This window comes from Mesoplodon bidens, assembly GCF_964165515.1.
Source record: "Mesoplodon bidens genome assembly, chromosome: 13".
Taxonomy (NCBI): domain Eukaryota; kingdom Metazoa; phylum Chordata; class Mammalia; order Artiodactyla; family Ziphiidae; genus Mesoplodon; species Mesoplodon bidens.
In genome coordinates, this window is record NC_138169.1 from 87,489,646 (window position 1) to 87,517,193 (window position 27,548).

At 49.3% G+C, this 27,548-nt stretch overlaps 1 protein-coding gene across 7 annotated transcripts in view; it reads right to left on the reverse strand.

Moving 5' to 3' along the window:
- MBP (myelin basic protein) overlaps positions 1-27,262 on the reverse strand; it is a 117,515-nt gene extending 90,253 nt beyond the window's left edge. For 3 of the 7 annotated variants that reach the window (XM_081252250.1, XM_081252251.1, XM_081252245.1), the window contains exon 1: positions 27,116-27,262. The gene's annotated coding sequence lies outside the window, so the exon portion shown is untranslated. The other 4 variants (XM_081252248.1, XM_081252249.1, XM_081252247.1 and 1 more) reach the window with 4 other exon arrangements.
- Positions 27,263-27,548: the final 286 nt, after the last annotated feature.

A 27,548-nucleotide genomic window follows, 5' to 3' on the forward strand; every position in this document is an offset into this window, starting at 1 on the left:
CTCAAGAGGCACCCAAAGTCTCATGAGTGAATGTCACTGTCCTCTGAACCCTGGCAAAAAGCTAGAAAGCGGGGTGACTACCCAAACCCGGATTCTGTCCAGTGACAAACACTGTTCAGTGTGTTTCCTCATCCATAAAGAAGATGAAATCATCTCCAGAGATCTCACAGACTGTGCACAAGTCTAGATGGACAGACGGAGGTACACCTCACGTTCATTAACAAGAGGAACAGAGATGCAGAAACGTGCCGACGCTCCTAAAAATAAAAATAAGCTTGATGCTTCGGGAATCGTGTGAGCACAGAAACAGCAAGACCCGACCAAGGGTTGCTTATCGGACAAGCATTCCAAGAATCCACAGAATTTGTAAGGAAGATAAAGTTGGATTTAAAAAAGCACAGGTTCCTCATTTGTATTTTCTAATCCAAACTTTAGCAGCAAATTTATTTTTTTTCCTCCAGAAAGGCACAAAACTGAAGAATTTAGCTAAACTCATTCCACACAGATTCCCTCATCCCACACACATCCCTGGACCTGCAAGAACCATGAGGACCACTTGCACCATCACCGTACACTTGTCAGCTGGCTGCAGGTGACCTGTCTTTAAGGGTCGTCGCAACACTCAATCATCCAGGATGCATCCTTTTCAAAGGACATGTGAGTAGTAGCTCCAGGCTGAACAAGGAGTGGCTCTCCTTGAAAGCTAACATACGAACTGTCTTCTAAAAATGGGAAGGATTTCTAAAATACTACACATGCCTGATGAAAGGCAAGTTTTGTTTCCCCAAAGGCACTCTTTTGCAAAGAAGGAATTGCCCAGTATTGGAATTTTCCCAAAGCCTCCCATATCCCTGGGTGACTCCTCGGTGACCACGAAGGACACCCACGCCCTTCCCCAGGCAAACTGGTGAGAAAGGCAGTGATGGCGTCTTATAGCATCACCTCCCAGTGTGTGGGGTACAGTGAGTCGTTACCTGGTGGAGACCAAGCAACTGAGGAGTGGAAACCCTTCCCACCTTTGTATTTTGCAAATGGAAACTGGACCAGAGCCCCACGCAGAGGGAGATGTTAAAAAGTGCTGTACTTCAAATGACTTGGATCGAAGGGGGATTATGTGCTCTGGTGAATCAAAGACATGGTTCTAGTGGTGATAAAAACACTGCTGACTTAGAAGAATCATGTGAATACATCATGTATCATGACATGAAGGTGAAGAAACCAATATTGTAACATGTATGGTTTTACATGGTGACTATAGTTAACGATACTGTATTGTACACAGGCAGACCTTGTTTTATTGTGCTTTGCTTTATTGCTCTTTGTGGAGATTGCATATTTCATAAATTGAAGGTTTGTGGAAACCCTGCACTGTCAGATGATGGTTAGCATTTTTTAGCAATGAAGCATTTTAAATTAAAAAATAAAATCTATGCTTAAAAAAATAAATAAAATGGGGGCTTCCCTGGTGGCGCAGTGGTTGAGAGTCTGCCTGCCGATGCAGGGGACACGGGTTCGAGCCCTGGTCTGGGAGGATCCCACATGCCGCGGAGCAACTAGGCCTGTGAGCCACAACTACTGAGCCTGCGCGTCTGGAGCCTGTGCTCCGCAACAAGAGAGGCCGCGATAGTGAGAGGCCCGTGTACCGCGATGAGGAGTGTCCTCCGCTTGCCATAACTAGAGAAAGCCCTCGCACAGAAACGAAGACCCAACACAGCCAAAATAAATAAATTAATTAATAAACTCCTACCCCCAGCATCTTCGAAAATAAATAAATAAATAAATAAAATGTATGCTTTTAAAAATGCAAGTCGACCTTTGCAGATAATTTCAGTATCCAGCGCGATTCTATCATCCACCTTCCCAAATTACTTACGTGGGACCCACCCCCTAAAAAACCTCTTTGGGGTAACCTCACTGGGAAGACGGAGGTTTGGGGCACATATGGTAGTTTACTTGATAAGAGTGGGCACAGAAAGGGAAGAGGGGACTTGATTTTGTCCTCTTGGGGTCTGAACTGCAGGTGGAGAACATGACTGCACGTTCTCTGTGCAGGACGGCGGTCTGAACTCCGGGATTAGAGGGGGTCACTCTGAACTGCGATCTCTCTGTGATCCCACGCGGGGTTCTAAGTAGGTACTGGTAACTTGCACTGCGTATGTAATACACAGAGTAACAACGCATCAAACATCCCTGTTAAAGAAATAAGAATTGGTGTATTTGACTGGGGAAAGATAAATTAGGAGGTTGGGATTAGCATGTACACACGACTATATCTAAAACAGATAACCAACAAGGATGTACTGTGTAGCACAGGGAACTCTATTCAATATTTTGTAATAACCTATAAGGGAAAAGAATCTGGAAAAAATATATGTACATATAAAACTGAATCCCTATGCTGTACATCTGAAACTAACACAACATTGTAAATCAACTATACTCCAATAAAAATATATATATAAATAAAATAAAAGTTACCTCCAAAAAAAAAAAAAGAATTGGTGTATTTGAAACTAAACACAGGCAAAAATAGATAACTTCTTTTCAAGTTGACAGCTTGGACTCTTGGGGTTTTCCAGCCCCGACACAGAGAAGCGCACGCTACCATCTCTGTTCTCACCTGGACAGTATCTCAAGCCCAGCATCCCTTACCTCCTCCCGTTTCCATCTTATTCTCACTCTCCTCAGTCACCTCCCCTGCAGGTATTAGGTAAATCCCAACACAATGGTCCCCCCTTCCAGAAAACAAATCTCTAAGGATTTAACCTAAATCAAAATAGTGTGGGATGTGTGAATATTTGGGGGGTTGCTTGTGGACAAAAGGAAAGCTGATTTTGGAGCAAGGGCTTTGAGGCACAGCTGATCTCATCACAAGATGCTTGCGCTGCTCCTTGGAGAGGGGATGCGTCTTCCAAGCCAGTGTGTTCTGGACAGAACTTTATCATGCCTCAAAGCCCAACTTGAGGGTATACTTGGGAAGGCCGTTCATGAGCTATTTTAATCACTATTAAAAAAACTCAAGATTACTGGACACAGAATAGATTGATATAACAAAAGTCCGGGTCAGACTTTTGAGTGTCTACAGACTTTTTTTCCCTCCTGTCTCAGATGAACAGAATGAGAATTGATATGTGTCATTTCGAGTAGGCAGATTCTAGCCTTAAATGCACAATTTGCACACCGGCAGGAAAAGAAAGACAAGAAAAACAAAGTGACAGTTCTCAGATTAGGGCCCGTCGTTAGAGGGATCATCAGTACTTGAGGTGTACGGCACAGTCCTGTGGTGAAACGATGGGCAGTGGACTTGTTTTGGGGTAACTCTGCCCCATTCCGCCGTGGAGAGACGGGAGGGTTGGGTTACAGAAAGAAGGCTGCCCAGGCAGCTGGCCTCCATAGTAAGCTGAAAAGAGCCATCTGCAGACAGAAGAGCTGGACTTTGGAGGTCATCTTTATTTCATTTCATTTTTTTTGCAATTAATCAAATAGAGCAAGAGGAAAATTCATGTGGAATGCTCCTGGAACTCAGGCTGACTCTGAAGCATCTCCAGGTTATTAAGAAGCTTTTCGTGAAATAATAAGACAGGAGACTGGTGGGAGGGGAAGTGGAGGGCCAGGGCTGGGAGCCTTCAGGATAGACTTTAGGTTATATTGGGACTGCCCCATACTCCTTAGGTTGGAATTCAATCCCAGATGTGATCTCGAAACAGCCACTGGGCTTATTGAAAATTTCCATAATGTTTTCATGACCATCCATACTTTGTGTTATTGGTGGCGGGGGGAGGGCAGTAAAAATTAAGCACGTGAGTGCAGGTTAGTAACCCAGATTCACTGGAACGCAATCCAGTCTCAGCTGCTTGGATTTCAACAGCTGCTTGGATCTGTTTTCAACAATGTGCTCCTAATGCAGCTAAGACCACTCGTGTCACTTTGGTGGACACTGTGAAGGAGTCACAGATAAAACCCACTTTGGGTGGAGAGGAGTGCGTGTGAATGGGGAAGCTGGAATGCTGGGGGCATGGAGGTGAAAACACCTTGCTCTGAGCATTTTAACCACCTGCTTTCTACTGGAAGTCCTGACTTCTAGAGTGAACACGGCAGGTGAGACCTGGGTCCCAATCCAGGCTCCTGCGGGGTGACCTGGGGCAAATCACTCCCCTTCTCTGAACCTCAGTTTCCTGTCAGTCGGAAGCAACAAAAGCTCCTTCACTGTGCTGCGGTGAGAATGAAGTAGGGGCTGGTCAGGGTTGGGGTCAGGGCTAGGGTCTGGGTTGGGGTCAGGGTTGGGGGGTCAGGGTTAGGGTCAAGGTTGGGGTCAGGGTTGGGGTCAAGGTTGGGGTCAGGGTGAGCTCTAGGGCTGACGGCTCCTGCCTTTCTTGTCCCTTGCACAGGGTGCCCAGGGTGGGTGGTGATCAGCTGAGAAAACCTCTTCTAGCCATCTAGCTATCTATGATTGCACGCCTATTGCAGAGACCTTTACGTGGGTTCCCCTATGTGTGGACACCCGCTCTTAAACTCCCAGGTCAAGAGAGGAGAAAGGGGTGAGCACACCGGTGCCTGAGAAGCCCAGAGGTGACGTCGTCCTACAGGAGCCCATAAGCAACCACCCGGGAAGCAGCGTGATGTCTTCTGTTTCCAGACTAGAGTGGGTGGGGGATGGGTGGCGAGAAGGGAAAAGTGAGGTGGAGACTGGAGACCCAGAGGAGGCTGCAGACACTAACAGGCTAAGCTGGCTATTCCTCCAGCACCTTTGGGTGCATTTTCACAGGCGACGGGATTACTGTGAAATCTCTGTCTCAGTAGGTTTACTGTGGGAGAGAGAAGGCCTCAATGCAAGTCTCCCTAGAGAGCTGCTCAACAGCTGTGGCCCCCAGAGCATCCTACCGCCTCCCCAAACCCTCGGAAATGGGAGGGGATCACCGTGGGCAGTGCTGACCTCTGGGCTGGGAGGAGTGTCAGGGCGGTAACCCGTGTGGTCACACGCGTGATGGGGCGGGGTTTATCATGGTGTCTGCACTCACTATACATTTGGGCTTGTTAGGAACCAACCTGTCTGGTTGTATTTATGTCCATGTTCTAGGAAACGGTCACAGGTGTACTATTCTCACAGACTTATAGTTCTTTAGGCTTTGGTTTCATAAGATTCTGTAGATTGTACAGGAGTTTTGTTTTTTATTTTTCCTGCTCAGTGTCCATGTTCCTAAAAGCAACCCTAAAATTAATGTTTTTATGGAGATACAGGGTTAATTTTACAGTGATTTGCTTTATCCCTTGAGTTACGGAATTATAGGAATAACCCTGTATGCTTTATTCCCATTTTACAGTTGAGAAAGTAAAGTTTAGAAGACTCATCTAGCTATGAATATAACACCGCCTCTAGGAATATATCATAGGTAAAAATAGGGATCAGCTGGACATTTTTTACATTATGAATATGTCTTACGTGGAAACAAGTGTTCCGGTAGGTCTAAGATGTCACCCATTTCCAGATTATTGATCAACATGATAAGGAGAAGGCTTTGCTCTAATAAGCAGCCTTAAGAAAATAGCTGCATTACAATAACTTATTCTTCATAAACACCTGTATGTGGATACACAAGTTTAATAAGGAAAATGAAAGCGACTTTCTTAATTTCCTGCCTAATGTCTTGCCATAACAGCTGGTGAAAAGTGTATGCAAGGAATTATTTGGGTTTTAATTCCATGCCTGCCAATTACTATTTACTGAAGAGCTTAGAAACTTAGTTCTCCGAGCTTCTGACTTCTCATCTGTAAAATCAGATGATAATACCTGCAGTGCATTCATTCATATTGAGGCATTCAATAAGGTAACAGACTCAAAATCCCCTGGCCCCTGACAACCCACCGACAACCTAAGGGCCTTCTCTTCCCTTCCTTAGAGAATGGCTTGTATGTTACATGAGGCACCTACCGCAGAATGAGACGAATAAGGAGTTAATTATGATCCCGAAGGGCTAATCATCCACAGAGGTCGTAACTGTTAAAGTTCAACTTTCTTGTAATAAAAATGTTCAGTGAATATATTGCTTCATGATCAGTAGAGAGCCAGAGGGCAATTTGTCTTTCTCATCTGCCTCGGGTGCAATTTTTCACGTACAGTAGCTTAGAGTAATTTTTCTCTCTGTCCTGTTTGCACTTGTGTAGGTGTGAATATTGACAGTACAAACACCCGAGGGCTGGCATCTGTGGGGAGGGGCTGAGAAGGATCCAGGGGCTGAGGTCAACCTGGGTCACAGGGGTGGGTCAGGTGAGAAACCGCAGGAGCACTGAGCCCACGGTTAGTGTTTTAACATCTACCCACTGAATCCATGTACAGTCATCCCAGCCAGGAGGTGGATTAATGTGTACTTTTGGCAGCAGAATTAAAATTCTGCTACTACCAGGGTGGTAACTTTTGCTTCTCTGCTTTTGCAAATCACTAAAGCAATGTTTTCAAAATTCCAGGTACTGTGCCATTAACCCTTAACGGAGATTTTTACCAGGCTTTAAAGGTAAATGAACTTTACTGTTATTACTACTGTTACACTTTGTACTTAACCCCTTAGCTGGACCCAAATGGCTCTCAGCCTCTAGTTACTGGTGAATTACATGCTGAAGGGGCTTCCTGGGTCCTTGGGAATGAAATATACTAACTGCCAGGGTCGGCTGAGGAACCACCAGGCACTTATAAGCATGGTTTATGTTTGGAGGTGGCCTAACCATACCTTCTAGAAGAATGAACAGTAAGACAGATGCTTGGGGATCTGCACCAGCCAGAAAGGGCTGCTTTAACCTCTGAGCTGAGGGGAACCTGGAGAGTTTGACTAATCGAGGGAGTGAGAGAGGGTGTCCCCGAAACGGAATAACTGAACAAGCTAATGAAAGAGGAGATGGTGAACATTCCAAAGGGGCACCCTCATTTCCTTCCTGGGAGCCACTAAATGCGAGACAGAATGAACCTGCTGCTGAGCTGCTGAAGGGCACTACCTCCCCACCCCCCAGACCAGCCAGGGAACCCACAGCTGGCAGCTGATCGCTTCCTCCGGGCCACCCTTCCGTGGCGGGTATGGTTGGTCACGGGGTGTGGACCCTGCCCATCCTCCCCGCAGAGACCAAACTGATGCCACCATCCCTAAACGGTGGGCGGGGGTAGCACAGAGCTGGAGGGACAGACAGTGTGACTCTGCTTCTCTGACCTTTAAACAAAACCCAGAGAGCAAATGTGACAGAGCAAGGAACTCGCACAGAAAATGAAACCAGGACCCGAGAGAGAAGCGTGAGCCTAAATGAAAGACTCCCATCCCGCCAGCAGCCTCACGCTGTTTCTCTCCCTCTTCCTTCCCCACCCGCCTCTATTCTGCCTCTTTCTCTCTCCACCAGGGCCAAGCGTTTACGTCTGGCTTCTCTAGACAATCATTTTTATTTCTCAGGTCAAAAACATTCTTGTAACACTCTGTGCTCAGAACATAGTAAACAGCTACCAACATCACCAAAACAACCACCCCCAAAAGAAACACACACACACGCATGTGCACAAGACAAAAAGAAAGACCATCTTACGACTGGAACAGGGGGGTGGGAAGCTTGAGAAGTCACACCGAGTTTCAGGAACGCATGTGACAGCTGACCTCGGAGATCCTCAGGCTCTCCCCAAGCTCCCTTCCGCCCTCTGGCTTACAGCACACAGACCGCCCACGTCACACGTCACAGTTCACCGGTCGGTGGATATGGCAAACTCGACATTGAACCTGAAGAAAGAGTCTGCTTTCCTGTTCCACCCAATGTACCTCACAGACCTTCTCGCAATTCTCTGAACACAAACCACCCCTTCCCCGTGTGAGGACACAGTGCAGAGATGCTGGCTGCGATCCAGGAATTGGGTTCCCACCAGACAGTGAATCTGCCGGCACCTGATCTTGGACTCGCACCTCCAGAACTGTGAGAAATGAATGTCTGTTGTTTACAAACCCCCCGTCTGTGGTTTTCTGTTACGGCAGCCTGAGTGGACTAAGACAGCTCATAATGCGCTGAGAAGGACGGGGTAAAAGTTCACTTCAGAAGTCTATGTCTAGCCTAGAAAAAGCTTCTCCAAGACAGTGAGGTGGCATCTGGCCCCGCAACAGTCCTCAGGACCCCAAACTGCGCTGGTGTCCTGACGGCGTTTACAAACAGACCCAAACACCCAATCTGGACTCACACGGAAAGCGTCAGAAGAAATCAGCCTCTAGATTTTGGGGGACGGGAAGTTTTGCTTTGGGTTATCACATAATATCCATAAGCTAGTTATTACCATCCTTGGTTTTCCCCAGGCTTATCAGATTTACAGTGCAGAAGAACACTGCCTTAAAGTTCTCAAAAATCACCGAGAAAGAAAATTACAGAACTGCAGATGGATGGAGTTGGGGGGAGTCTGACTGTGGTCCCTTGAGCCTGGTCCTCGGGGCATCAGCTGGCTTTGTAGCTAAAGCCATTACCAAAATGGGCAGCAAACGACGTTCTGGAGTTCCGGCCCCTGGTGTTTTTGTAACGTCACCTCTCTCAATTACAACAAAGTGCTTCCTTGAAGGAAAGCAGCAGATCAAACAGTAGTTCATTAATGCTTAAGTCAGATTAACTTTTAGAATTTCTTGTTAATGCATTCACACAAGTCTACAATCAGGTGGCATGTTTAGCCTTTTATAGCTCTTGAAAGGAGAGAGGAAGTTCTCCGTGTAAAAACAGAGGTCCCGGGAAGCTGGGACGCTGGGTAACCCCGGCCCGCCAGGCCTGCAGTCACATGGAGACAGCCTTCCTGATGCTCGGACGCAGGGCCCCCCCTTCCCTCGCCAGGTGGGCCACCTGGAAAGAGCCCAGTCCTGGTGGCCTAACTCAGTCATGGGCATGAAGGCCGGGTCCCACTGGCCACGCCCTGCACACGCCGCCCACGGGGAGGCCCAGCAGGCGGGGGTTTCGGAGAGAAAGTCCCAGAGCTCGGGTCCCAGAGGTGCCCAGGGCATGCCCCTTCTTGTCGTCTCTCTCCCACTTGCTCTGAGGTTTTGGCCAATGTTAATTCCAGGAGGGGTTGTGAAAATGACTGGTTAGTATTTTATTAACTGCCTGCAATGGGGGTCACGTGTGCCACTATTACAGGTCCCTGTGTGCCCACAACCAGGACACTGTCACTGGCAGCAGAGGAAACGTGAGCATTGGGGGCCAGTAATCAAAGGGCAGAAGGCGTGTTGAACTCCATGTCTTTTAATCCACCTCCAGAGCTGCTCACACGTTCCCTGGCATCAGGCATGCCGCCTCCTGAGAGCTCTGCGTGGGGAAGGAACGCGTTGACTCAGACTACAGGTTTGCATGTGGCCTGCGGCCAGAGGAGCTACAGCCTGAGTCTTGACTAAAATGATCCTGATCTTCCTGAAGACACAGAGGACATCTGACTCCTGGAATTGTTGAGCTCAACTCTCCAACTTCAAATCACCACAGGAGAGGGGCCATCTCCCATCTGGCACCATTTTTTCAGGTGACCTCCTTCCAGAACCTTCCAGGTACTGATCAGGGAAAGGAACGCATGCGTAGTCATCACCCCCATCATGGTGCCCCGAGGCACGGGGCTCAGAGATGATCTAATGGGTGCTGCATCGTCATACGGGTGTGTGACATTGTAGAAGATGCAGGATGGGAGCAGGTGACAATTACAGTTAAAGCAAAGGGAGGGAGACACGTCCCAAGAGAGCACCGCTCGATGGAAAGGGCTCGACTGGAGGCCTCAGAGGGTGGCCAGTGTGACGGTCCTTCCTCCGCGCCAGGCGGGACGTGACCTTTCCAGAAGTCCAGCCTCCTAGCCCGCTCCCCCCAGGCTGAGGTGGGTGCAGTTAGGACGCTGCTCGTTTTACAGCCAGTGAAACCTGGAAGGTTCAGAAAGACCGGGTAATACAAGTTCACAGTCACTGGTTCAAGGTCGGCCATGAGCTGACCCGGTGACTTGGGCAGGGCACTGAATTTCTCCAGAAAAAGGACTCTAGATGCACTCAGTCTTGGATTTATTAAGGAACAGAGCTGCATGGAAAGGATAGAGCGGCACCGCTTCTTTATTTCACAGGTTTTAATGTACTTTCTGATGATTCGAAAGACACTCATGACAACTTGGACGGAGTCTATGTACCTCATTCCCTCTGATGTGGAAACCAGCGCAGAGCAACAGTAAACAATGGTGCATTATAGGAATACATCGTAACATTAAATCTCTTTTAAATAGGTAAATAACAAACCTCTGCAGAGCACAGCATGTGTGATGAACACGAGGCTGCCAACAAGCTTGTAGTCTGACCCTGAACTTGTCACCTGGTTTCTGCACACGTTTTAGTTTCTAAGTGGTATCTTTTTTTTTTTTTTGCGGTACGCGGGCCTCTCACTGTTGTGGCCTCTCCCGTTGCGAAGCACAGGCTCCGGACACGCAGGCTCAGCGGCCGTGGCTGACGGACCCAGCCGCTCCGCGGCATGTGGGATCTTCCTGAACCGGGGCATGAACCCATGTCCCCTGCATCGGCAGGTGGACTCCCAACCACTGCACCACCAGGGAAGCCCTAAGTGGTATCTTTAAGGCCTGAAAAAGATCAGTATCCTTTCAGAAGGCAATGCTTTATTGGCACAAGGTGGAGTCCTTATGATTTTATTTCTCCATCAAAATCAAGATTATCCAGAATGCCTTTTATAGGAAATAAATGAAAAATGAAAACATCTGACGGAGAACGTTCACAATACTGTGTTTATGTGATAAATTGTGGCCACGCTGGAACCATAATAAAGTGTCGTAATCACTCATATTCCCCCCAAAGCATGGCATTTGTGGATAAATAACTTCTTATTTGATGCTTAGGGGTTGTAACATTCAAAGACAGTGCAGGACCGACTTAAAGGACCAAAAAGGGTGATGGAAGTGGGGCATTCGGGGCAGGAAGGCCGAGTCCTGGTCTCACCTGCCACGGGCAGCCGGGCGGCCCTGGACAGGTCACCGGCTCTGCTGTCCTTCTGGGGAAGCAAGGGGCCTGGAGCGGGGCCGGGGGTGGCTGCACCGACTCCTACAGGGATGCTGTGGGTGCCTCACACCTGTAACCTCAGGAGTTTGAAAAAGAGAAGCTGCCGTATCGTGTCAGACACGCAAACATCTGGGTTCCCGAAGCTGGGGGCCGGGTCCAAACAAGACAGGACCAGACTCATTGCCTGATGCAGGGAGTGCAGGGGAGGAGCTGGGTTCCAGCAGGCACAATGTGCACAGATGGAGCCACCCCCCCACACACCCCCTCTTCTGTGTCCCTGTGGCGCCAGAAGAAGAACGAGAACTCTCCTCCGGGAGAGAATCCTCCTCTAAGCGAACACGCCTCTGACTCCATCCTTCTCGGAGCGGGCAGGGGGTAAGGACCGCCAGAGCAGGTTGGTCCCCAGACGTCCGTCCTCGCGGGAGCCCATGTCACCAGCGTACACTGGGTCAGGAGAGGCCCCCGAAGTGGGGACAGCAGAAGCCGCAGGGCACGCTGCCTGCCTGGGGCCCCTGGCCGTGTGGTCCTGCTTTGTCTCCACCACCGAGAGGACGGAGGGTTGGGAGGGGGCCTGCAGGAACTCAGAGGAGCTGCCCGGCTCACCCCGCCTCCCCTCAACCTTGCAGGGTCTCTCCTGCAGCCCTGAGAACACTGCTCCCTCCCCGGGCAGGGCTGGACCCTCGCTGCGGCCGGGGTCCTGAGCCACCCTCTCTGCAATCCCCCTCCCCTGCTGGAACTGCCGTCCCACAGAGCACGCTGGGGATGAAGGCACTACAGGTGGGACCCGTGACTCGGCCACCGCTGTGTCCCCAGCACCCACCCCACTGACTGGTGCATAGTAGGTGCTCAGTAAACACCTGTGAAGTGAATGGGAGAAGCAGAATAAAGCCCTGAAGTTATTCCCTCCACCCCAAACCACGTGTGCCCAGACGGGGCAGCGGGGGAGGGCGGTTCTTAATGAATTAATTACCTTTCCAAAGTGCTGATTTCGAATTACGCTCTAATGAAAGCTGCGTCCAAAGGTTGGAATAGAAACCTCTGAACCCAGGGCAGCATCTCATGCAGCGCCTGGCCTTTCAGTTACCTGGTTACCAGCCAGGTTAGCTGTTTAGACAGGCTATAGGCACGGCGTCTCCACAGACAGCCAAGCCCATGCTGTGCAGAGACCTCAGCCTGGTGTTTTTTTCTTTCTTTCATGAAGTCCACGGGCACCAACTTGGGTCCGGGCTTCACCTGCTTTGAGGAATGAACGAACACCCCCTGCCTCTTTCCTCTCTGCGTTTCTGTACCTGCCTCCCCGGGGTCTCCATCACGTACCCTAGAACATCTGTAATTAGTCATGAAACCCACACCAGCTCTGTGCAGAAGACTCCAGAGAGAGTGGCTGGGAAGGTTAATCTAAGAAAAGGACGGGGAAACAGTGGGATCTGAACCACCCTTCAGAGCCCCGCTGGATTAAGGGCATTATGGTAACTAAGGGCAGCTCCATGGAAAGAGGTCAGGAGCAAACTCTGGATTGAGTCCAGGGCACATTTTTCAAACTCTTCTTCAGCACAAGTCATGAAAGCAAATGAAGTTAAGCCTCAGAGATTTCGGACTCTGTGATGATGGTACCACATGAGCCCACACAGAAATGACACCTGGGACCTCTTCTACCTTCATGAACAAATGTGGTTTTTAAAAAAGGGGGGCTTCCCTGGTAGCGCAGTGGTTGAGGGTCCGCCTGCCGAGGCAGGGGACACGGGTTCGTGCCCCGGTCCGGGAGGATCCCACATGCCGCGGAGTGGCTGGGCCCGTGAGCCATGGCCGCTGAGCCTGTGCATCCGTAGCCTGTGCTCCACAACAGGAGAGGCCACAACAGTGAGAGGCCTGCGCACTGCAAAAAAAAAAAAAAAAAAGGGTGTGAGGGCTTTCCTGGTGGCACAGTGGTTAAGAATCCGCCTGCCAACGCAGGGGACACGAGTTCTAGCCCTGGTCCAGGAAGATCCCACATACCGCGGAGCAACTAAGCCCATGCACCACAACTACTGAGCCTGTGCTCTAGAGCCCGCGAGCCACAACTACTGAGCCTGTGCTCTAGAGCCCGCGAATCACAACTACTGAGCCCGCGTGCCTAGAGCCTGTGCTCTGCAACAAGAGAAGCCACTGCAATGAGAAGCCCGTGCACTGCAACGAAGAGTAGCCCCTGCTCGCTGCAAGTAGAGAAAGCCCACGCACAGCAACGAAGACCCAATGCAGCCAAAACTAAATAAAATTTAAAAAAAAAAAGGGTGTGAAAATTTGTCCAGGTTTTAACCTAACTTCACATTAAAATTTACTTTAATTTCCCATCCCACATTTTATTTTGGTGTTGCTAATCCTATGTAAAAAATATCTGTGTAAACAGGGTTAGGACTGTTATGTGATGTGGCTTTAAACACGGCATTTCCCTGCCTTTTCAGAAAGGCTGTCTGCCAGGTCAGCACCTCTAGGTCCTCCTTCCTTTCACATAACGATTTCCAAACAACGTCTGAAATGAATAAGGCTTTTTTTTTTTTTTTTTTTGCCGAGCCACACAGCATGAGGGATCTTAGTTCCCCAACCGGGGAACAAACCCAGGCTCCTAGAAGTGGAAGGGCGGAGTCTTAACCACTGGACCGCCAAGGAAATCCCAGGCTAGCTTTTAATATCTGGTTTAAAGCCTTCTCTCTTCAAAAATAAGTCTTGACATACAGAGATAATGACGGAATAAAAAAGAATCATTGTCTGCCTTTTAAAGGGGACAGCACCTTCCCTAGAGCTGTATAAAATGATGCATCGAAGGTAGAGATGCATTAGGCCTGACTCTGAAATACAATTTATCCTCTTTCTATTTCTAGGAAGACAACGGCAGCTGGGGATTCCACTCCATAAATCCCTGGTCTCAGCTAGTCTAACGCTATCACGTTTTCAGATATCCAAAAGAACCAGAATAAAAGCAACCAAAGCACACCCTGCCCTCCTACCACACCAAGAGAAACCTAGCTCCTAAAGTATGAGAGTCATTTTTGTTTATTTTATTAACTTCCTGTTTTATCTGGTCTTGTAAGGCAACACAGAGAGCTGAATAAATCATGTCCCATGTTCTCCTGGCTGCTGAAGAACAGACTTGGGCAAATGACTTCGGCAAGATTCAGACTCTCGTGGGCATCAGGCAGATGGTGATGATTAGGGTCAGTGGAAGCAGCCATCTGGGGAGGCAACAAACACCACCCCTGAGCACCACGCACATGACGTGAGGCGAGGAAAACTTATTTACCTGTCCCGGAACGTGAGTGCGGAATGGAACCCTTATAAACTAAACGTGATCAGAACCAGAGAACAGAGCTACTGCTGTGAAACGCCATGTGGAGAAGCTGGGCATCCTGGAAACAGGGTGAGGGAACAGCCGTGAAGGAGCAGTCCATCCTAACCCTAACCCCAGCCAGGAATTCCGGGAAGAGCCCAGAGAATTCGCAGACAGGCCGCAGGGGAGGCACAGGGCTGCTGGGGGGGTTAGAAGCAGCTACTGAGTCCCCTCCCCTCTGCCAGCACAGCCCCCTCATCGGGACACCTGAGTTTTGTTTATACATCTTGCAGTGTGTTCAGCAAATGCTGGGCCTTGGGAAACCTATCTGTGGATCCCTGAGCCCCCTAATACTACTGCACAGCACTTGCAGGGCCCCAGATGCGTCTGTTTTATGTGGGTGCATTGGAAAGGCACGGCGTGGCCTCCTGCCCATCCTAGAGAATGAGAGAATTTTAAAGAATCAATTGTGCGTTTGCTCTAGTTGGGAAGCCTGCCACACAGCTCTGTATTTTTTGCTTTCAAAGCAAGTTTAGCAAAAGTGTTAGGTCCCAACTAACCAAGAAACCAGATGGAGACGATGCATATCCCTAAATATTCCTTGTCAGATAGGCTAGCAGTCACAGGCAGGAAAGAGAATGTCATCCTCCAAATGGAGCATCAAAAACAAACCATGATACAGAGTGAAGTCAGTCAGAAAGAGAAAAACAAATACCGTATAGGCAGGAAAGAGAATGTCATCCTCTAAATGGAGCATCAAAAACAAACCATGATACAGAGTGAAGTCAGTCAGAAAGAGAAAGACAAATACCGTATGCTAACACAGATATATGGAATCTAAGAAAAAAAATGTCACGAAGAACCTAGGGGCGGGACAGGAATAAACACACAGACCTACCAGGGAACGGACTTGAGGACATGGGGAGGGGGAAGGGTAAGCTGGGACGAAGTGAGAGAGAGGCATGGACATATATACACCACCAAACGTAAAATAGATAGCTAGTGGGAAGCAGCGGCATAGCCCAGGGAGGTCAGCTCGGTGCTTTGTGTCCACCTAGAGGGGTGGGAGAGGGAGGGTGGGAGGGAGACGCAAGAGGGAGGGGATATGGGGATATATGTATATGTATAGCTGACTCACTCTGTTATACAGCAGAAGCTAACACACCATTGTAAAGCAATTATACTCCAATAAAGATGTTAAAAAAAAATCTGCCTGCCAAATGCAGGGGACACGGGTTCGAGCCCTGGTCTGGGAAGATCCCACATGCCGCAGAGCAACTAAGCCTGTGCGCCACAACTACTGAGCCTGAGCTCTAGAGCCCACGAGCGACAACTACTGAAGCCAGCGCGCCTAGAGCCCGTGCTCCACAACAAGAGAAGCCACCGCAATGAGAAGCCCGCACACCGCAATGAAGAGTAGCCCCCGCTTGCCACAACTAGAGAAAGCCTGCGTGCAGCAACGAAGACCCAATGTAGCCAAACATAAAAATTAATTAATTAATTAAAAAATAAAAATCATAAAAAAATAAGAACGTATCATCAGTATAGAACGTTATTTCCATGAGTCATTCTTCAAACATAAAGTCAGTTTATCAGTGAAATATAATTTCTTGATGGCGTAAAAGTGGATGTGTCTGAGCACGGGCAGGTGCATTCAGGTAAATCTGTGTCACCAAGACACACATCGGGCACTCCTCACCCATTTCTGTCTTTCACTGAGCAGTGGTCCTCATCACTTGGAGCTCATTAGATTACACATTCGTGGGCCTGGGCCCCGAGGTTGTGGTGTGGTGTCCAGAGCTCCGGGCCTAGGACTCTGCATATAATGAGAATTCTGGACAACATGCATGCAGGTGGCTGGCAGCCCACCGGGGGATCGTTAGGCGTCATCCTAGTCCACAGCCCCGTGGAAGGCTTAGAGCCAGGCACTGGCCATGGCAGACACTTGGCTGGGGCGCTGGGTATCCTGCCCCCCAGCCAACCCCGGCCCTGCAGCCGTCTACGCTGATTCAGGCAGGTACCCAATCAGACTCCGGATGGAGGTGAGCGCCATCTGAGCTTTCCTTCCTCACTGGTTAGCCTGGCGGCTGGTGCAGGCGAGGCCGTGCATCTGCCCATCTTTACTGGAGGAACGTTCTTGCACCTGGCTTTTTGCTCCTGCCCGCAGGGCTGCGGCAACAGAGGCTGCAAACTGCAGGGGCGGGGCGGATGTGGCCTGGGGGTAGACCCTCTGTCGCCTGACACCCCGAAAGGCGGGGCCGACACTGTGGGCGCTGCTATCAGTGGTGAAGGAGGCCAGGCCAGCACAAGCCCTCTCTTTACTCAAAACATCGAGGATGGGGCCGCCAGGCTCCCCACGCTCTGACGAAAATCAAACCCTCACCTGCTTCCACCCTCCTGCCCCCAGGTCCCATGAAACAAAGGGAAATCTGACTGCAGGAGTCACTCTCTGGAATAAACATTTCAGAAAACCAAATGACAGTGAGGCATGTCACCCTAGTGGCTCTGCCTGCCTTTCCAGCCATGACTCATAGGAAGCCTCAGTCCAGCCGGGGAGCTGCTGGTCATAGGGCCGGGCAGACCCCGGGGGCCCCCGAGCTGAGCTGCAACCCTCACCAGCAGGGACCCTGGGCTGCCACGGAACCCTCAGCACTCAGATGTCGCCTGCAGGGCGCAGGGCATGGCCTGGCACTCCCTGCGGGTCACTCAGAGCTGCCGTCAGGGGCGTCAGCACTGAATGTTGGCCACCGATCAGAGCAAAACCTGATGTAAAATGCAACCAAGTCAACTCACTTTCAGAAGAAGCATCACACCAGTCTCTGTTTCTAGATGGTTTTAACAGTGGGGAGGTATAAACCAAACCCAAGCCTAATTACTATGTAATCAGAATCAGCATGATGTTAAAAACCAGTGTGTTCAGGAAAACATACTGAATGCCTCTTGCAACTCTTTTTGCATTTCAAAATTTACAACACACACCAAGGAGAACAACTGCCAAGGGGCTCTGAGCAGAAACTCATTTCCTGTAAAAAGCTGCGGTTTTGGGCCTCAGAGAAGCTCCCTCGCACTCTGGAGGGCGTCACCCCCCTCGTCACCAGCTATCAGCCACTGACCGCTTTTCAGAACCAGCATCAGTTTTGATGTGCGGCGTCACATCACCACTAAGAGAAACTCCGTTCTTACACCTTTTCATACCAATTCTTTCCTTTAAAAAGGAGCTCATTTTAAAACAAAAGCCCCTGGGCTTCCCTGGTGGCGCAGTGGTTAAGAATCCACCTGCCAATGCAGGGGACACGGGTTCAAGCCCTGATCCGGGAAGATCCCACATGCCACGGAGCAATTAAGCCCGTGTGCCACAACTACTGAGCCCGCGAGCCACAGCTACTGAAGCCCATGCGCCTAGAGCCCGTGCTCCGCAACAAGAGAAGCCCCCACAATGAGAAGCCCACGCACGCAACGAAGAGTAGCCCGCGCTCGCCGCAACTAGAGAAAGCCCGCGCTCAGCAACGAGGACCCAGTGCAGCCAAAAATAAAAAAATAAATAATAATTTTAAAAAGCCCCTGGTTTCTGATTGGTCCCCAGCACTCGTGACCAGCTTGGGGACAAGGCCTGGGGCTGGCCGGGTCCCAACGCCCCTCCCACCCGTGGGACACTGACTTGAGACAGTGCAGCCTGACACAGGTGTAGGGACGACTGGATTTGGAAATGTGCTCTGAGAGCTCAGGAGCACAGGGTGAGCATCGCTGGCCATCTCACATGTCGCTGGACAGAGCAGAGGACGCCCTGGGCTGCACATGACCCCCCCAGATCTGCTGAGTGCTGAGAACTCACATTTCCTCACCTGTAACAGGGTGAGGATGTCGTTCGATTCAGAGGGTTGCTGGGGAACAGACCTTACCTGGCTCCCCAGCGGGGGGGCAGGAGGGCCTCCACCTTCTGGGCAGACCATCTTACCCCAGGATGCTGACAGGGCCTGTCCAGACATCATCACTGCACTTATTCCGTGTCTTTTTAGAAAATGAGTCTGTCTGGAAACAGACTCACAGACAGAAAACAAACTTACGGTTACCAAAGGGGAAAGAGGGTAGGGAGATAAATTAGGAGTTTAGGATGAGCAGATACACATGACTATATCTAAAATAGGTAAACAACAAGGCCCTACTGTGTAGCACAGGGAACTCTACTCAATGTTTTTTTTTTTTTTTTTTTGCTGTACGCAGGCCTCTCACTGTTGTGGCCTCTCCCGTTGCGGAGCACAGGCTCCATCCAGACGTGCAGGCTCCGGACTCGCAGGCTCAGCGGCCATGGCTCACAGGCCCAGCCTCTCCGCGGCATGTGGGATCCTCCCAGACCAGGGCACGAACCCGTGTCCCCTGCATCGGCAGGCAGATTCTCAACCACTGCACCACCAGGGAAGCCCTACTCAATATTTTTAGTAACCTATAAGGGAAAAGAATCTGAAAAACAATATGTCTATATATGTATAACTGAATCACTTTGCTGTACACCAGAAACTAACACAACACTGTAAATCAAGTCTACTTCAATTTAAAAAAAAAAAAAAGAAAGAAACTGAAAACCATAAAAAGAGAAAGAAAGAAAATAAGTCTGTCTGAGTGGTGGGAGAGGTTAGTTAGGCTTCTTAGTGGGTTTTAGCTACATCATTATATACATATATATATATATGCATGTTTGAAACAACAGATATCACAAGGAAATAAACTCTCGGGTTGAGAAGTTCAGAGGATTAAACCTCAGGCATAATTACATTCGGCGAAGGAGGGGTAGTTCTTACTGTACAAGGCGCTGCCCTAACATGCAGAGCTGCCAACCCCACACCGGCCGTCACGTGCGGACTCCAGCCATGAGCACGTGTGTGCGTGTGTGTGTGTGTGTGTGTGTGTGTGTGTGTGTGTGTGAGGGTGTGAGTGTGTCGGGGTGACCACCTTCCAGGCCCTCAGCTGCCTCTGGGACCCGTCTTTCCACGCTCTGTATATTAGTCTCTGATATACAACGAAGCATGAAATTTGGTTGATCACTTACTGTGAATAAAACCTCATTTTCCTTCTCTTATGGAAGAAGGGTGAGCTGAATGTTAACCCCTCACTCTTAAAGAAAGTGAAATCGTTCTACGGGAAGTCAATCACAGACCTCTCCTCGGCCACCGCAGCGTCCCTGCACTTGCCTGTGGCCAGTGGCCCCCGTAGACCAGTCGCTGGCCCGCAGATATTGGTGCCGACACCGCGAGTCTGGAGGAGGTGAGTGGAAGGGAGCAGGGGCCCCCTGGGCCGGGGGTGCTGTCCGATGCCCACGGGAGGGGGACCTGGGGACTTGCGGACGCGTCCAGGGCCAGCTCTCCCACCGGGCGGAGGAGCGAGAAGGGAGGCCCTGGTTTGCTGACCTCTATTTAAAACACGCAGGGCGGTACGTAGAGGCCACACTTATGCACGTGAGGGACTCAGGAAAAATTCAGGCAGCAAAGAAGGAAACCCAGCTGGGGCCCAACGCTAGCTCCCCCACGCCCTTCATGTTTACGCAGATGTAAATGGTTCTTAAAAGGAAGACAGCGGATCGCAAGTTGAATTCACAGGCTGAAAGCAGGGCCAGGCGCGGCACCCACCTTCCCCCGCCGCCCCCCGAAATCTCAGCCCTTGGCTGGTTCACAGGGCACAGTCCTTTTTCTAAGATCACCCTACTTAACTCCGCTTCTAGTTTTCCTTGTTTGTACCCCGTTGACAAATGATAACGGGGACAAGGGAAGGTCCCCAACTCTCTTTTTCTTTGCCCTTGCTTTTACCTAATTTTAGTAACTTCACCCCAACCTACTTCCAGGTTCTTCTTTGAGGCTATTAATCTTCCCAGCTTTTCCATCATTTCATCTTCTTTAGTGTCATACCCCCAAACTGGGCATTGGCTTCTCTATTGTTAACATAAGTGATTAATTATTACAAACGAAAGGTACAGAAAAAAATACACAGCTGGCTTACCTTTTCCCTCAAAAAAAGTGACCCATTCCTTTCTTCGTCTAAAATCTCAAAAAATAAATAAAACAAATTCCCTTCCCTTCATACAAACTCATCCTTCCTTAGACACAGGTAAGCAGCTTCCTGAGGTTGATGGATAGCCCAATTTGCGTGATTTCTGTATTTATTTCATCTCTGTGTGATCACGACAGGTAGTGTGTTCTTTTGTGTATTTAAAATTTTTCAATAAATAGAATGATACTGTATTTATTCATCTGTAACTTGGCTGCTTTCCATTCAATGCTACTGCTTTGGTTTTGACCTGTATTGAGACCTGACCCAACACTGCACGGAGCCAGGCAGAGCTACACCTTGAACCTCAGCTCTCTTTCTGGGAGCCATCAACCAGCCAACCCTTCCCACATTTTGTTCACTTTTTGACCTGATCTTGGACACACAAAATCTCGATTCAATAAGCATTTAAACCATTTGAAAAAAAATACGTGGGCACAGCTAAAATAGTGCTGAGGGGGAAATTTATAGGACTAAAATGCTGACATTGAAAACAGGAAAGGTACTCAAATCAATAATCTAAGTTCTAACTGATGAAACTAAAAAACCAAACCAAACAAAAAAACCTAAATATATCCAAAGAAAGTAGAAGGAAGGAACTAGTAAAGTTAAGAACAGAAACCAATGAAACCAAAAACAGGAAAACAACAGAGAAAAATCAATTAAACAAAGAGCTAGATCTTTGAAAAAAAAAGATCAATAAAATGGATCATGCTCTAGCAAGATTCTCACATAAAAGGAGAGAAGACAGAAATCATCACTATCAGGAATAAAACTAGGGATCTCGCTACAGATCCTGTGGCATTAAAAGGATAATAAAGGATTCTGTGAACAACAGTGCACTCACAAACTCTACAGTTTACAAGAAATGAACCAATTCTTCGAAATCCACAAACTACCAAAATTCAACCAAGATGAAATATATAACTTGAATAATCTTACAACTATTAATGAAACTGTATGTGTAATTAGAAAATGCCCCTCCAAAGAAATCTCCAGCCCCAGATGGTTTCACTGGAAATTTCTACCAAACATTTAAAGAAGAATTAATGTTATTTTTACATAAAGCCTTTCAGAAATTAGAACAGGAGGGAACACTTCCCAGCTCATTTTTATGGGGCTCATAATACCCTGATATCAAAATCAGCAAAGACTGTACAAAGAATGAAAACCACAGACCAATCTCTCTCATGAACTTAGAAGCAAAAATCCTCCACAAAATACTAGCAAAGTGAATCCAGCAACCTATATAAAAATTATACACATGACCAAGTGGAATTTATTTCAGACATGCAAGGGTGGGTCAACACCAACTTGAACATTAATCAGTATAATCCATCATACTAACAGGTTAAAGAGGAAAAATCACAGGAGCCTGTCAACTGACTGGAAGAATATTTGACAAAATCCGACACCCGTTCATGGCAAAACCTCTCAGCAAGTTAGGAATAGAGGGGAACTACCTCAATGTCATAAGGAACTTCTACAAAAACCCTATAGTTACCTCATACTTAGTGGTGAAAAAGTGAATGCTTTACCCCTCTGATCAGGAACAAGGCAAGGATGTCCACTCCTGCAACTCTTATTCAACAGAGCACTGGAAGTTCCAGTGCAACACAAGAAGAAAAAGAAATTATAAAGGATAGAGATTGGAAAGGAAGAAATAACACTTTCCCATTGACAGGTAACATGACGGTCTGCATGGATATCACAAGGAATCTACCCCCAAAATCTAGACTTAGTGAGGGAGTTGGTCAAGGTCGCAGGACACAAGGTCAGCACACAAACATCATCCACATTTGTGTAAACTAACAACACATGTGTAGAAACTGAAGTTAAAAACATGACACTATTTAAACATAACTCAAAAAAAGAGAAATATTTAGGTATACTCTTAAAAAACCCCCACAGATTCAGAATCTATACGCTGAAGATTACAAAACACTGAAGAAAGAAACAAAAGCACATCTAAATAAACAGAGACAACCTGTGATCACAGCGTGGAAGACTCCACACGGTAAAACTATTAATTCTCCCCAAGTCCATCTATAGATTTGATGAAATTCCTATAAAAATTCCACGAAGGGTTTTGTAGACACAAACAAGCTTATTCTAAGATGTATGGAACGGTGCAGGAGCCAGCACAGCTAATAGGATTTTGATAAAGAAAGAAGGAGAAGGACTCATGCTACCTGATGGCAATGTTCACCCTCCAGCCACAGAAATCAGCACAGTGTGGTCCTGGTGCAGCAACAGACACCTCGATCAAGGGAACAGACCAGGGAAACCAGAAATAGACCCACACAAATATGGGGACACGACTTTTGACAAAGATGCAAAAGCAGTTCTATGGGGCAAGGATCATCTTTTCAACAAACAGTCCTGGAGCAATTTGACGTTCCTAGGTAGGCACAGAAACCAAACCAAACCAAAACCCTCCACCTAGACCTCACTCCTTATACAAAATTAACTGGAAATGGACAACAGACTTCAGTGTAAAATGTAGAACTATAAAACATGCAGGGGGAAAAAAAAGGAGAAAATCTTCCAGACTCAGGCTAGGTGAAGGGTTCTTGCATTTCACACTCAAATCACAATCCATAAAAGGAAAAAAGTAATAAACTGGATCTCATCGAAATGAAAAACTTTCTTCCTGCAAACGACTCTGTGGAGAGGATGAAGTCAAGTGAAACTGACAGAATAGCTGCAAACCAAAACTAGGAGCCGCATTTAGAACACACAAGGAACTAACGAGACCGAGCAACCCAATCAGAAAAAGGGCAAAGAGGACAACAGACTGCTCGCTGAGAGGACGTGCAGATGGCAGACGCACACATGGAAAGACTGGCATCACTATCTGTGAGGGAAACGCAGACTAAAATCACGGTAAGGTATCGCCGCACACCTGTTAGAGGCTCAAATAAAAAATAGTGACAGTGACAAAGCCTGTCGTGGAGAGCCTGGATCACTCACACCTGGCTGGTAGGATGTAAAATGGTGCAGCCATTCTGGAAAAGAGGAGGGCAGTTTCTTATGAAATGGAATACGTGTTTGCTGTTTGACTCAGCAAGGGCACTCTTGCTTGGGCATTTATCCCAGAGAAACGAAAACTGTGTTCACACAAAAACCTGTACATGGATGATCACAGCAGCTTTACTCAAACAGCCCCAAACTGGAAACCCTCAAAGGGCAAATGCTTAAAACCAAAAAACTACGGGAGCGGGTGGGCATCCATTCCACAGACTACTACTCATCAATAAAAAAAAAGAACAAGCTATCAGTATACTCAACGACTTGGAGAGATCTCAAGAGAATTGCAGTCAGTGAAAAAAGCCAATCAAAAAAGGTTGCATGACTCTACTTAAATAGCATTCTCGAAATGATGAAATTATAGAAAATGGGGAACAGATTAGTGGTTGCCAAGGGCACAGGGAGGGAGAAGGGGGAAGTTGGCTGTGGCCATAAAGGGCAGCCCTAGGGAATTTGTGATGGAGCTGTCCTACCTGAGGTGGGTGGTCACACAATTGTACACGTGTGATAAAATTACATAGAACTACACACAGACACACACACGTAAACTAGTGAAATCTGACATCTCAACACAGCTGATGGATTGAACCAATGTTAATCTCCTGGATGTGATACTGTCTATAGTTTTGCAAGATGTTATGAAGCATATATGCATCTCTCTATTATTTCTCACAATTGCATGTGAACCTACAATTATCTCAAAATAAAATGTTTTTAAAAATTGCTTCCATGAGCAACCTTTGTATGTGCCCTCTGCACTCAGACCAGGTTCTCCCTAGAGGGTGAACTTTGGAGTGAAATCATGAGGTCATAGGGAATGTCCGTCATCAGCTTTTCTGGATTCTTCTCTAAAGTGTCTGTTTTCATTTACACTCCTACTCACAATAATGTGAGTTCTCACTTCTCTACATCTTCCTCAATACTTGGTATAGTCAGAATTTAAAATTTTTACCAGTATGATGGATATGAAAAATTATCCCATTGATGTGATTTTTGATTCCCTGAGAACTAGTGGGTTACACCTCTTTTCGTATTTTACTAGGCCATCTGGGTTTTCTCTTCTGGGCCAGCCTGTTCAGTCACATCTTTTTCTGTTGGGCAGTTTGTTTTATATTGCTGAATTTTAGAATGTTTGATACGTTCCAGATACCTCACCTAAGTCTGTTTATCCTCATTCTCTAGGCATCCATCTATTTTTTTTTAATATAGAGCCTCACACTTACTCAGAGGTGTTCACAGAGTCCAGATCCATATTTATGAATTTCTAGCCATTATTGACTCTGAGACTTTGCTAAAAGCTTCAGAATATGCACTGTTCCCTATTCCTGGTTGCAGCGTGACCGCTGGATGTGGCCTCAGCTCACGCCTGAGAGCTGCAGCCTCCTGTCTGGTCGGCCTCTCTAGCCCCAATTCCTTGAGATAAGTCACTCATGTGCATCTCCCATTGATTCCGTTTCTCTGGCTGAAGCCTGACGGCTACACGTTTAGGTGGAGTTTGAATTCTGCTCATCTCCGCTGAATGGGACCACCAGGGTCTCCCTGTGTATAACTACTGTTGCTTTAAACTCACCTCCTGGGGCCCCAAACTCAGGCTGATTTAAGCTTCCTTCAGTGGCTCTCAGGGACCAGTAGAAATGTCTTCCTGCTGAGTGACTACTTACTAAAAAGCGTGCTGAGGAATTAGAGAACCGTCCTTCCTTCTCTACTGTCACCTTCACTGAGGAAGTTAAGGAACAGATGACTAACAGAGACCCGACAGCGGGCTTCGGGGCCAATCATCCTGAAGAGGAAGCATGTTTTGTTGGGCGTGGCCGCTCATTAGCGGTGGAATTTTAACAGACAGAGAAGTGGGGCGTGGCCGCTCATTAGCGGTGGAATTTTAACAGACAGAGAAGTGGAAGGTTGCCCTGTGGGTTTTGCAAGGCCTCCTACTTGCCCTGCAGGGCAGCAACAACGGGCTGGTGGCAGGTTCCCAGAACTGAGTCCTGGGCACCCTGGGTGTCTCCATGCCTTGGTTTCCTAGCAGTAAAAATGAGGGTACTGATAGGGTAGTTATATCAAATGAGGGTATCCCAGGGCATCCTGCCTATCAGTGAGGTGATATATTGCTCTAAGAAGACAGCCTGGCAATTTGTAAGTGGTCAAAAATGCTACCTGGACACCTGGGTGGAAAAGGCACCGAGACGGTGGCTGATACTGTGTCAAATTTTTAAAGAATCTAAAGAGAAACTAAAAGTCAAACAACAAAAGGTTTCTAAAGTGGATTTGAACCAAACAGCTTTTGTTTAACCCTGAGTTAATAAAGGGAGTCATTTCAGAACAGTTAAACCATTGGGAGTGACTGTTAGCCAACACTTTACAATAATTTTGAACTGGATTCCCTCCCTTCAGGTTTTGGTTTATCCCACTTAAAAAACATACAACGACGGACGGGCACTTCTCCTGGATTGGGAGAAACACAGCTGTGAAGCTGCGGCCCACTTGCTGGCTCTTTGGACCCATCCCTCCCTGAAGAGCTGCTCCGTCCCAGGCTCCCGCTGGCTCTGCACCTGGGTCACCACGTCCAAGGAGGCCCCCAGCACTCAGAGGTGGTCCTGCCAGGGAAAAGGGGGGTCAGGACTGAGCCCGATCCAGGGGGTTCCCAGACTTGTGGGCCACTCTGTAAACTATCTCCCTGAGCTGGAGGGCTAAAGTCTTCTCCAAAACCCACAGGTCTTAAATAGGACGCACCCTAAAGTTCCCTCCCTCTGAAAATCTCTCTTTCTAGGCCAGGTGTGGGTATCCCTGGCCAGAACAGCCAGCGGCCCCCCTGCACCGTGTTTACACGTCTCCCAGCACATCCCGGCTGTGGCCCGTGCCTTCCACGGCTGCAGAGGCAAACTGAACAGGTGTTGTCGATTCTCACGTTGTAGCATTTGGAAAACAGAGAACCAGGAACCAGAAAGCGCTTATTTCCTGCCAGACTCCTACTGAGATCGCCAAAGAAACGCAAACGTTTTTCCAAGCCGCACTCTGCCTTCCGAAACGAGGTGAAAGGAGACGCTAAAAGAAACGAGGCAGTGCCACCAGCAGCCCAAAGGACCCAGAGCCACTGAATGTCAGGGAGTCGTGCAGATCACAGGGCACCCTAAGGGCCACCCAATCCGGCGCCGGGCCCAGGGGGCTTCGCGCCCGGGGGCGCCAGGCGCGCAGGTGGGCGCAGGCGGCGCGGCCCGAGCCGGGACGGGCCCCCCGGAAGGCGGAAGCCCGGAGAGTCGCCTGTAGCCGCCCTCGGCGCTCAAAAGGAAACTGGTTTTCGGCTCGTGGGGCGGGGGGACAGCAGGAGTCGTCCGCTCGGCTCCAGGTGTGTCATTAAGAAGCACTTTAGGCTGGTGGGGACCCTCGCCTGCCCGAAAGCTCGCCACCAGCGCGCGTTCCCAGCCCGCCCGGGGCGGCCTCCTTGACCTCTGTCACTTCTCACCCGAAACTCTACCCTCACCCCCTCCCACGCTCTGCCCGCGACCCCGGCCGCTGGGCCCGGCCGAGCCCACACCTGGACACGCGTTGGGGACAGTCCCGCCGCTCGGGATCGGCGTCTATACCCGCGCCCACCCCTCGCAGGGCGGTCGCCCGGCTGCCACCTGCCGCCACCTGCGCCCCCGCCCGGGGGAGCCCCGCGGCCGGGTCCCCGCGGTCCCCGCTTCGAGGGCGCAAAGGGGCCCTCCCGCCCCCGGCGAGGGTTACCTACGGCGCTGCGTTCGCCGCTCCCAGGCCGAGGGCGCCTCTGGGTCCAGGCCGCCTCCTCGCCGCGCGGGCCCCAAGCGCGCGGGGTCCCGGGGCGCCGGCGCCGCCTTCCGGGTCGGGGACGCGGGCCGCCGGGGCCGCCGGGGCCGCAGGCTCGTCCTCGCTGGCGCGCGGCGGCGACTGACGGCGGCGGCTCCAAGCGCCGGGCGCGCCCGCCGCCGCTCCCCGCCCCTCCCCCGCCCCCGGGCTTCCTGCGAGCCAGGTAAACACGGCCGGGCCGAGCCGCCGCACCTGCTGCCCGCCGGCCGGGACCACCTGCGGCCACGCGGGCTCGCGGCACTCACGGGCCCCGCGCGGGGGCAGCCCCTGGAGGCGGGCGCGGACTCCGGCCGGGGCTGAACTGCGGCTCTTTGAGCCGCTGCTCGCGGCTGAGCCTC